We start from the raw sequence: 10,680 nt of genomic DNA, 5'->3' as shown, positions 1-10,680 counted from the left end.
CTGCAGACAGCAGTGCAGAGCTGAGCCTGTCCCTGGGAGACCAGAGGGAGGGAGGGCAGGACCATGGTGGGCAACAGAGCCGTGCCCACGTGCTCTAGACCTGGACACAGGGGGGATGACATTAGTCCCTTTCCCACAGACACTGTGTTGAGAACATTAACAAAAATACAAAGCACCATGACTGACAGACTTCACTGGCTGTGTGGCATTGGGCAAGTCACTTAGCCTCTCTGAGTCTCTGTAAAATGGGGATAATAATTGTACCTACCTCACACAGGGTTGTTGTAAGGATTACAGGAGTGAATCCAGGTAAAAGCCTTTTTTTTTCTCTTCCTTTCTCAGGAGAAAAGCTCCTACTAAAACCTCTTCTCCCTTGCCAAGCACTCTGAGGAGCAGAAGCGAGAAACAGGACTCTCTGGGGGCCCCAGACCTCCCCTACTCAAAGTTCAGGGACCTGTCCGGGAGGCTGGGGTGGGAGGGAGTCAGGAGGCGGCACCGGCAGCTAAATTTGTTCATCCTGACTGTCAGTGCCTTAATCTGATCCCCGAGGAACAACGCAGAGGCTTCACTCTGGATGACAAACGAGGAGGGGAGAGGCCTGCCCTGCCTGGACTCCGGGTGAGTAATGGCCTTGCATTAAGATATTAGGCCTGGCCGAGCAGAAATGTGCTCCTACCCCCGCCCCCCCCCCGCCGCCCCAACACGGTTGGGAAGAGAGCTTGGTGAGGGGAGGAGGATTCCTGAGAACGGAGCCCTGGGAAGCCTGGGGGCTGCTGGGGGTGGTTCCAGAGAGGATTTGGGAAGTGGGGGTGGGGGCACACAGAGAAAGAACGAGAGACACAGATACACAGCAGAGACAGAAGAGGCGGGGGAGGAGGAGGGAGTCAGAGAGACAGGGGCTGGGGTGTTAGAGACTGTGATAGAGAGAGACCCAGACTCACTGAGGGACAGAGGGGGGCAAGGATAGACAGACAGACAAGGACTCGGGGAGGGCAGACAGAGAGGTGAGATGTCTGACTCATACGGGGCAAGGGTGCCATATGGCTTCAAGTCTTTAAGATCCTTCTACTTGATCCTGAGCCTCCTGGGCTGGGAAGGCGCTGGTGGGAGATGGCGACGTGGCCGGGGGCGGGGGTGAATAGAGGCCCTGTCGGAACTGGCTCAGGCTGAGGGGCAGGGGCTCTGGCCACGTGGATAGCACCCCATCCCCGGGCAACCTGCTTCTTGGGGGAGAGGGGACCAGACCCCAGGGTTCCACCTCCAAGCCCCGGCACTGCTTGAGGAGCCCCTCCCTCGTCAAACCCCACATTCCCCACAGCGTGGGTCCAATGACGCAGGGCTTGGGATTTCGGGGACCCCTGGAGGAGAAGATGGAGCCAGGTCCAGAGCTGACCTCAGAGCTGAGGGACCGAGAAAGAGCACAACGGGGCAGAGATGGACCCCAGAGAGACCATGGGGCAGCCTGTCCCTCTGTCACGTTCAGCCTCACCTGGCACCCTCAGAGGTGTGCCGTGTACCGGCCCAGACAGGAGACCTTGCCTGCCTGGATTCAAATCCTGCCTCTACCCTTTCTGTTGTGTGACCCCCAGCAGGGTGTGTGACCCGACTGTGGCTCACACAGTCCCTGTCTGTAAAGTGGGGGTGATTATGGCCCCCTCTGCAGGAAGCTCTGTGAGGGATCCCTGAGTCAGGACCTGTAGGATGCCTAGAACGGAACCTGGCACATGCTAATGGTTCGTCAAACTTCACAGATGACTGTTGTTTTATTTCCCCCAAGCCAGGACTGTGCAAGCAAGACGATACCTAGGGCAAGTCCCTACACCCCCTTTAATTCCTCAGAGGGGTCTCCCCAGTGCTCCATGCCCAGACCTGGGGATTCTGACTCGACTTTGTAAGCCATCAACCTATGTCTCAGTTTGTTCATCTGCAAAATGGGTATACCTTGGGCTTAGTGGGGCTAGTGCACATAAGCACTTTAATAAAGCCCACAGCAGCCTGGTTCAGATGGGTCAGCCTTCTGCTCTGAGGACCTCCCTGACCCAGTGTGCATGTATGTGTGTGCACATGGGTGGGGAGCGGGGAAGATCTGGGAGGTGTTCAGACACAAGGATGAGGTGAGGAGGAGCCACCAAGCCCAGGCCTAGGAGCCCGTGTGCCAGGGATTAGAGGTAGGAAGCCCCTCTGCACCCCGCCCTTACAACACCACCTTCACCAGCAGCCCTGGCTTCCAGTCCCACTCAGCTTCACAGAGGCTGCACTCAGATGCCCCATTGGTTCAGTGCTCTGGCATCACCATTTTGAAATTCTTAATAATTGTTAAACAAGGGGCCCAGCAAATTATGCAGCTCATCCTCCATTATGCTCCCGAGGGATTACACAGGTGGGCAGAGCTGCCCAGGGCTATGGCTTGAGCAGGGAGGGTGATTCAGGAAACAGAGAGGTGCTGCCTTGGGAAAAGGGGTGGGGGGCAAGGCAGAGAGATCATGGAAGGGCAGAAGACGCAGGAGGTTCGCCTCCCTGCTCCCCAGAAGAACGCCAGGCAGAGCAGCTGTGCCCTTCTGATGGGTAGGCCTGAGAGAGGGCGGGGGGGGAGGTGCGGCGGGAGGGAGGCCGTGGCTATGGGTCAGTGCTTCCAAAACCAGCTCCCACAGTCCATCGGCCCATCGGCTGGGGGTCTACTGGGGACAGCCGCAGTCACGGAGATCTTCCTTCGGTTGCCCGAAGATCTCTCCCTGAAGCCTGCGTTCGAATCCCTTGTCCCAGCTGTGCGACGCCTTGGTTTTCCTTAGCCCCCCACGCCTCCCTGGGGTGCTGGAACCTGGTCCCGGGCTTCTCTGTCCTTCGAGGCCTGCGGCTCTCACGGAGCGCCACCAGGAGGCGCCCCGCACCCGCTCGGCCCTCCTGAGCCCGGGGCGCCGGGCCCGATCCCGTCCGGAGGAGGGGCTTCCTCCCGGGCTGGGGTCGGGGGAGCGCGCCGCCTAGAGCCGGGCGGGCCGCCCCGGAGCCCGCGGGTCCTCGCAAAGCCGTGCGCCCTGTCTCCTGAAGCCCCATCGGGGGGCCGGGTGTCCCGCCAGACACTTCCCGGTGCTGCCCCCGCTCCGTCCGCGGTCCCCTGCTCCGGTCACTCTTCCAGACCCCGCCCGCGGAGTCCCGGGCCGTCCTGCGAGCACCGGGCCGAGAGTCCCGGCCTGTGGGGGCCCCACGTGCTGAGCCTCAGATCCCCTGAAGGCTGGTTGTGCGAACGAACCGTTGCCAAACCTGGTTCGTTCAGAATAGGCCAGCGCTCCGGTACTGACTCCGTCGCGGGCCGTCCCAGCTTGAGGGCGGGCCCGACCCAGGAAAACCAACTAGCTCCCTCCTCCGGCGTCTCGAGATACTGCGATGCCCTCCAGGAAGAAACAAAGTCCTTAAAATACTATTTTAAAAATACATTTTTTGCAGTAGATAATACATCCAGTAGCTTCAAAAATCGAAGCAATACGAAGTAAAAAGCCTCCCTGCCACGCCGTCCCCATGCACCTGGTCTCCTCCCACATAACCCCGGTGGCTACTTTTATAATTTCTTGTGTGGTCTTCTGAGGAAAATAAAAATCTATGTTCTCATTTTCCTCCTTTCTTATACAAAAGGAAGCATACCGTGTACACTGTTCTGGGTATCTTTTTCACTAAATCTATCTTGACATTCTTTCCCTAACGATAGATTCCTTGTCCCTTTTTATAGCTGCATAATATTCCACTGTGTGGTGCTGACGCTGTCCTTTTCCAATGAGTACCTGGGTTGTTACTTTTTTTTAAAGATTTATTTATTTATTTGTCAGAGAGAGAGCGCGCGCGCACAAGCAGGGGGAGGGGCAGAGGAAGAAGCGGGCTCCCGGGTGAGCAGAAAGCCCCATGTAGGACTCCATCCCAGGACTCAGAGATCATCACCTGCGTCAAAGGCAGACGCCCAACCGACTGAGCCACCCAGGCGCCCTGGGTTGTTACTTTTTTGCTCTCACTAACAACCATGCAGTGAACATCTGCGTACATCCATCATTACATAAATGTGCTTTTGCACATGTCTGTGGGATAAAATGCCCTCGGCGAAGAGCTAGTTACGGAATAAGAGCGTCTGTAATTCAGGTAGGGGTTTGAGCAGGTACTTCCTGCTGCCCTACCTGGAGCTTGTCCCATCCGGCCCTCCCCAGGCAGGGACAAGACTGTTTCCCAGCAGCTTCGCCAAGAGAGCGTACTGCCAAACTTTTGCATTTGTGCCACAAAGTCTCTTGTGTTCAGTGCTCCCAGGAAGCCTACCTTGACCTCCAGACCGTAACCCTATTCCCCACCCCCACCCTGCGTACTCAGGCCTTCTCCTTTCACAGCACCTTGTGCGTTTGAAATGACTTCCATATTATGTCATTATGATGATGATGATTTTCAATGTTTGCCTCTAAGCTCCCTGCCGGCAGAGACTGTACCCCAGTCCCCAGCACAATGTGTGCCCATCAGAGATGATGCTGCATACCCTTCTGTTGGCCGGGACGGCCCCCTGGAGGCACAGGTACTAGGTCCATTGAGCAGACCAGGAGACTGAGGCCCAGACGGAAAGTGATTTGCTCCAGAACTCCCAACTGGCCGGTAGGGAAGTCCCTTCTCCTCAGCCCTTGTCCCTCCTCCGGAGACCCTAGCTTTGCTTTTCCCCTACTCTGGTCCCTGGGGACCCCCAGTGGCCAGGAGCAGTCGGACCGAGGTCAGGGTAGCTCCAAGCTCAGGATCAGCCCCCTCCACACCACCTGCAATGACAGAGAGCAATGCCGGGGCCTGGCCTGAGCCCCTGGGGGCCTCGTCCTCCTGCAGGCTCAGACCCCCTGTTCGGGGGCAGTGCCAGGGCTACGATGACCCCCGTGACTGTGCAGCCACCAGAGCCCCTGCTCTGAGGCCCCACGGCTGCGCTGGCTTTGTGCCCGACTGTCACTCTGTTCCCCAGCGGCTCTTGGCGGCGGCTGCCTGCCTCCCTGCCTCCCATTAATCATGTGTGCAGGATTTATTTTCTCCAGCAATTTATTTCAGCAAATGCAATCTGGGTGTGCCCGCAGGTGGGCAGGATGCTCTGCTGCCACCAGACTCACGGAGCCCTGGCTTCATTGTCAGGCTGGCAGGCGGGGTCACCAACACCCCCACGTCGGACCGCAGGCTGGGTTGAGCCCTGGGCTGGGACTTGAGGGACCCAAGGACCAGCCCACCCCCCCCCCCATCGCCATGACCTCAGGATCCCAAGCAGCCTGGAAGAGTCAGCTTGCCCCACTTTCTTTCCTGGGGCTTTGCTGCCCCCACCAAGGCCAGCTGGCTAAAGGGGGACAGGAGATTAGCCCCCAATATCCTCACCCTGAAACAGGCATTCGGAGGCCTTCTCTTAGAACCCAGGTGGTAGCTCTTTTCAGGTTCCTGATCTGGGGAAGGGAAGGGTCCTCCCTCCTGAAACCCCCTCCTCCCTGGCACCGCTGGGCCACCTAGCCCCACTTCCTACGACAATCACAGAGGGAACCGACCAGCGAACACCAAGCCTGCCACCCCTGTCGTCACTCCTACATCACGCGTCCTCCCTCCTGGGGTTCCCTTTGGCCACTCTTGGCCTCTTTCTGTAGGTTGTCAGCAGGAGACAGGAGTCTGGGGCTGAGTAGCCCCGAGGCCGAGGCCGGAACAGGGGCAGGGGGCTGCTTGGTCATGATTTCAGGTGCTGAGTTAGTGCCCCTGCTTGTCTGTCCACTTACCAGCCTTGGAAGCAGAAAGGAAAGGACCATGGGCAGCAGACGTAGGGGCCGTCCACCTGGCCCTGGCCTTCACCAAGCCCTTTGCAGCCCCCACCCCTGCCCTCCCACCCCTGCGGCTGGGCACCTGCTTCCTCCCTTTGGTATCCCTGAGGCCCACCCTGGCTCCTGCCTGCCCCACCCCACCAGGCCTGGCTGCCTCTAATGCTGCTAATTCTTGCTGTCGCAAAGCCATTACCCTGCAAATGGGCTGCGCTTTAGCGTGTGTGTGTGTGTGTGTGTGTGTGTGTGTGTGTGTGTGTGTGTTCAGGAGAGGGGGCGGCTGCAGCAGGCAAAGCGCCTTGTTTACGCCTTACCTCCATAATTTCCTCAGGAGATTTATTGGCTCCCCCCTCCACAGGCCCCTTCCCCCCTCCCCAGCCTCTGGTCCCTGGCTGGCAGCTTCCGCTGAACCCCAGGGATGGGGCCTGGGGCTCCGTGCAAGGGGGCCTGGGTGCGGAGGGTCCCTGGTGTTTGCGTGCTCCCCTCCGAGCCCTCACCTGGCAGCTAGACTCAGAAAGAGGAGAGTGGCTAAGACCCCCCTGACAGGGCCTTCCAGACCTTAGGGGCCCTGGGGATGCAAGGTGGCTGCTGGAAGGACCTTGGTGGCAGGCATCCACGGCCTTCAGTTCTCTTCCTCCATGCTCCAAGTCCTCCTGGCCCCTGGTCTCTGCCGGCTGCTTTGTCTGCCATTCCCAGACCCCCCCCCCCCTCCCCCCCCCCGGTGTCATCACAGCTGCTCCTGCCCCCCCCCAGCACAGCCAGGCGTCCCTTCCTGTAGGGGGAGGCAAACCCTCCACCCCTTCAAGAAGAGCCTTCCACCTTTGTGTTGAACCCTGGGCAAACCCTGGCAGGTCAGCATATTCGGGAGGCACCTGTGGACTCTGGAGGCAAGGCTGGGCTGCGGTCAAGGGCGTGGCCCTCCATAGCCAGCAGGACCGATTTTCATCTCTGCTCCTCTAGTTTCTAGTGGTGGGGTCTTGGGCAGGCCACTCACCTTCTCTGAGCCTCAGTGGTCTTGCCTGTAAAATGAGTCTGATCACACTTGCCTCAAACATGATAAAAGTCATTGTAATACATTGAACCACATGAAATTACCTATGTCCAACAGACTTTTGACTTTAAAATTTGTTGGGTGAAATACTGCAGCCACAAACTTTGTATCATTGATAAGTTTCCTCCTGGTGTCCCTACTTTTCTTTCATGCTCTTCATGTTTTGCATTTGTATAAAGGCTACCTGCTGGTTTTAGAGAATTCAAGCGAGGCAGAGAGCACAAAGGAAAAAGGAAAAAGCACAACAAAATAAGAATAAATCTCCCTATCAGAAATAGCTGTAATTAATGAATAACCACCATTTCCAGAAACCTCTTTTTGTGTTGATGCGGATAAGAGGTTTAGAGAGATAAATTGATAGAAGGATTGCTATAAAGGGATCTGATTGAATATTTTAAATATACTTTATTAAATCTAATTTTGGTTTATCATAACAAAAGAAAATAAACAGAAGGAACACTGAAGAGAACCACATGACTCCAGTAAATGTCTCTTCGTCAGAGAGATAGTGTTTTCTAAAATGATCATCTCGTGGTAACAAAAAGATTTGGAAGCAATAAGAATAAAAATTATTGATCAGGGAGGATCTATCATGTAAGAGGAGGAGAAAGATGCATATTACAGTCGAAACTGAGGGTGTTCAATCAGCGAGTTTCAAAGAAACACAAATGATAGCATGACTGAGAAAAGGGAAGGGAAGCCTAGGAGAGAGACCACAGGAAAAGACAATAGGCACGGAAAGCGAGGGGGCCCAGGCAGAACTGAGAAGGGGTTTGCATCCTGTTCATCAAGAGGTTGAGCAGTGGGATGCAAAATTTTGCATCTTTTCAACTTAGAGAATTTTGCCTCAACACCCTCCTTCTCTAAAGGTTTCCATCATGTTTAAATGGTAAAAAAAAAATGATTTCTAGCATGTTGTAAATATCGACATTTTTATTATTTTTTAAAAGATTTTATTTATTGATCTGAGAGACAGGGAGCAGAAACAGGGGGATGGAGAGGCAGAGGGAGAAGCAGACTCTCCGCTGAGCGGGGAGCCTGATCACAGGCCCCTGAGATCATGACCTGAGCCAAAAGCAGAGGCTTAACCCACTGAGCTACCCGGGCGCCCCTAATATCGACATTTTTAAATAAAACTGTTACAGGTCTTTTCTGAATGTACCTGACCCTTTCGATGGACAGAATGGCGAGTTCATCTGGTTCAGCCTGAGGGGTGAGCCGCCCAGCCCCCAGCCGCCCGCAGCAGTGCCCACCCTGGAGTGTTCTAACGAACACTGCACGCTCTATAAACTCAGGTGCACTTGCGCTGTCGTATTTTCTCTTTCTGTTTTCCTGGAAATTTTAGCAAAATTCCTTTGAACTCTCCAACTTTTCTCACTAAATGAAAAGAAAAGAAGTTGGGGGTCTCTGATTAAAACAGAAAAGCAGAGCCCCCCCCCCCAAAGGATCCCTGCGGCCAAGGTAGGGGGAGTGGCCCCACTGGAGAAGGTTGTCTGGCCTGGAGAAGGGGAGAGTGGTGGGGATGATCCCCTTCCCCTCCCAAGCACTTCAGAAGAGGCTGACAGGTAAGTGTGGTGGGAAGGGATGGAGCCCAGGGAGACTGTGGGATGTGTTCTGAAAGTGGGGGGCGGGGGGGGAGACTGGATGCATCCATGTTCTGTGCTCCTGCCCAGAATATTGGGTGAAAAGTGAGCCAGGAGGCCAGGGGTCTCCCAACCTCTGAGAGCCCTAGATGCAGGTTCCAGGACTCCCCCCATTCTCAGAGACCCATTCAACCTGTAGGGGGCAGCCCCTGCCTCAGCACCCTCTCCCTCTTAAAGTCAAGATCAGCCCAGAGGAAGGGAAAGGTCACACAGCAGCGAGCAAAGCTGACAAGCTGAAGGAGACAGCAATCCAAGAGGAAGGAGCCCCCTACACAGACACCATCTGAGCGTCAGGACACACACAGCCTGGGGAGCCCCACCCCCACTGCTGCCCTGTATCCCCTTCTCCCTTGTTCTCTGGGCTCCCACATCTCCCTTGCTGCCCCACGGGATCAGGCCCTTGCTGCCGTCACCATATCCATGCAGGGAAATAGCATCTTATCCATTCCCCGCGCGGTCGCCTGGAGCCGATCGAGAACAATGGTGTGACAACCCGGGCCAGCCCTTCGCAGGAGGCCTCACAGGTGTTCTTTACTTCTCCCTGCCAGGTGGCTGTTGGCGTCCCATTTCACAGATCGAAGCCTGAGGTTGAGAGAGGGCAAAGGGTGTTCGTTTCCTGGGGCTCTCATCACAGATTACCACAGACTGGCTTAAGACAACAGACATTGGTTCGCTCCCCGTTCTAGAGGCTAGATGTCCAAAACCAAGGTGTTGGCAGGGTCACACTCTCTCAAAGTCTGTGGGAGAACTGTTGCATGGCTTTCCCATTCTTCTGGTGCGGCCAGCAGTTCCCAGCTCGAAGCTGCGTGATCCCGGTCTGTGCTCCCAGGCACCCGGCACTCCGCAGGTGTCCCTGCTCTTCCGTGGGGACGGTACTCCAGTGTGACCTCACCTTGAACTGCATCTGCAACAACTCTTTTTCCAAATAGGATCACATTCTGAGGTACTGGGTATTAGGATATCAACACACCTTTTGGGGGGGACACAATTCAACCCATGACAGGAAGTGACTCACCCCAGGTCACCGGACAAGCAATCAGAACCCCAGGCCTGAGCTCTGAATCATAGCCTGGGCAGCCTCTCATCCTGAGAAGACCCGGACTGCGGCCTTCCGCTCGCTCCTCAGTGCATGGGAATCTGGCTCGTGGCCACCTTTGTCCCTCACAGGCCACTTTTGGTCCCGAGAGCTGGCATAGTTGTGGGTCCCACTAGCCTGTCCAGAGACCCTGCCCCCAAAGGTGGCCTGCTCAGCTGTTGGCTGAGTCTCCCTCCCACTGCCCTTCTGCCCACTCCCCTGGCAGGGCTCAAGAGGTCAGCGTGGTTTGGGATGGAGGGAGGGGTGAGCACGTCGTGGCAGGAGGGTCCTGAAGGAGGAGGAAGACGAAGGTCCTCCCCAGAAGACAAGTGTACAGACCCTAGGGCAGCAAGTGCCCAGGTCTCTCCTTCCCATTTCCAGAGGCCCAGGATCCCCCCATCGTCGTCCTCAGAACACAAAAGAAGGCTCTGTGGTGGGGGGGGGGTGCGGAGGCTGCAGGGCTGGAGCCTCCAGACATGAACCTGCTGGAGTTTTCCAGAGATATCAACAAAGAGGCCCAAGGTTCTTTCCCTCCCTCCTTCTTCTTCTTCTTCTTCTTCTTCTTCTTCTTCTTCTTCTTCTTCTTCTTCTTCTTTTTTAAGATTTTATTTATTTGGCAGAGAGAGGGAACGCAAGCAGGGAGAGTGTGCGAGGGAAAAGCAGGCTTCCCACTGAGCAGGGAGCCTGATGCGGGGCTCGCTCCCAGGACCCTGGGACCATGACCTGAGCCGAAGGCAGACGCTTAACAACTGAGCCACCCATGCGCCCCACCCTCCCTTTTCTTGAAGTGGGAGGTTGGGGCTGTGGCCTTGCCCGCACCTGCAGGAGGGGTCAAGGTGGGGCAGCTGTGACCCATGGGGAAATAGTTTGAAATGATTTCACTTCTCCAGGCACTGCCTTGGCTGTGCTGGGCGGAGGCTGCTCTCCCCACAGCAAGGGGCAGCTCCCTGCCCAACATCTGGCCAGATTCGGAGCCTTCTCCACCTGCCAGGCTCGAACCTTCTCTTGCTGGGCAGTGTCCCACGAAACTCCAGTTTCTTGGTTTCTCGCTTGATGCAAAATTCTTCTCGCCTCCCTGAGCTCAGGTGGAGCTTCAGAAACTCTGTGGGGGTGGGAGGGTGG

The 10,680-nt window shown here is 56.2% G+C and overlaps 1 long non-coding RNA gene across 1 annotated transcript; it reads left to right on the top strand.

Annotated features, from left to right (window-relative positions):
* The first annotated feature begins 277 nt into the window (after positions 1 to 277).
* Positions 278 to 1,484, top strand: LOC141374606 (uncharacterized). Its single transcript, XR_012381619.1, has 3 exons — positions 278 to 309; positions 550 to 618; positions 1,319 to 1,484. It is a non-coding gene; the product is annotated as an uncharacterized lncRNA (long non-coding RNA).
* Positions 1,485 to 10,680: the final 9,196 nt, after the last annotated feature.

The sequence above is a fragment of the Callorhinus ursinus genome, unplaced genomic scaffold (genome assembly GCF_003265705.2).
Source record: "Callorhinus ursinus isolate GAN/ISIS: 27379988/994484 unplaced genomic scaffold, GSC_fseal_2.0 scaffold2, whole genome shotgun sequence".
NCBI classification, from domain to species: Eukaryota; Metazoa; Chordata; class Mammalia; order Carnivora; family Otariidae; genus Callorhinus; species Callorhinus ursinus.
This window is presented reverse-complemented; position numbering and strand designations above follow the sequence as displayed.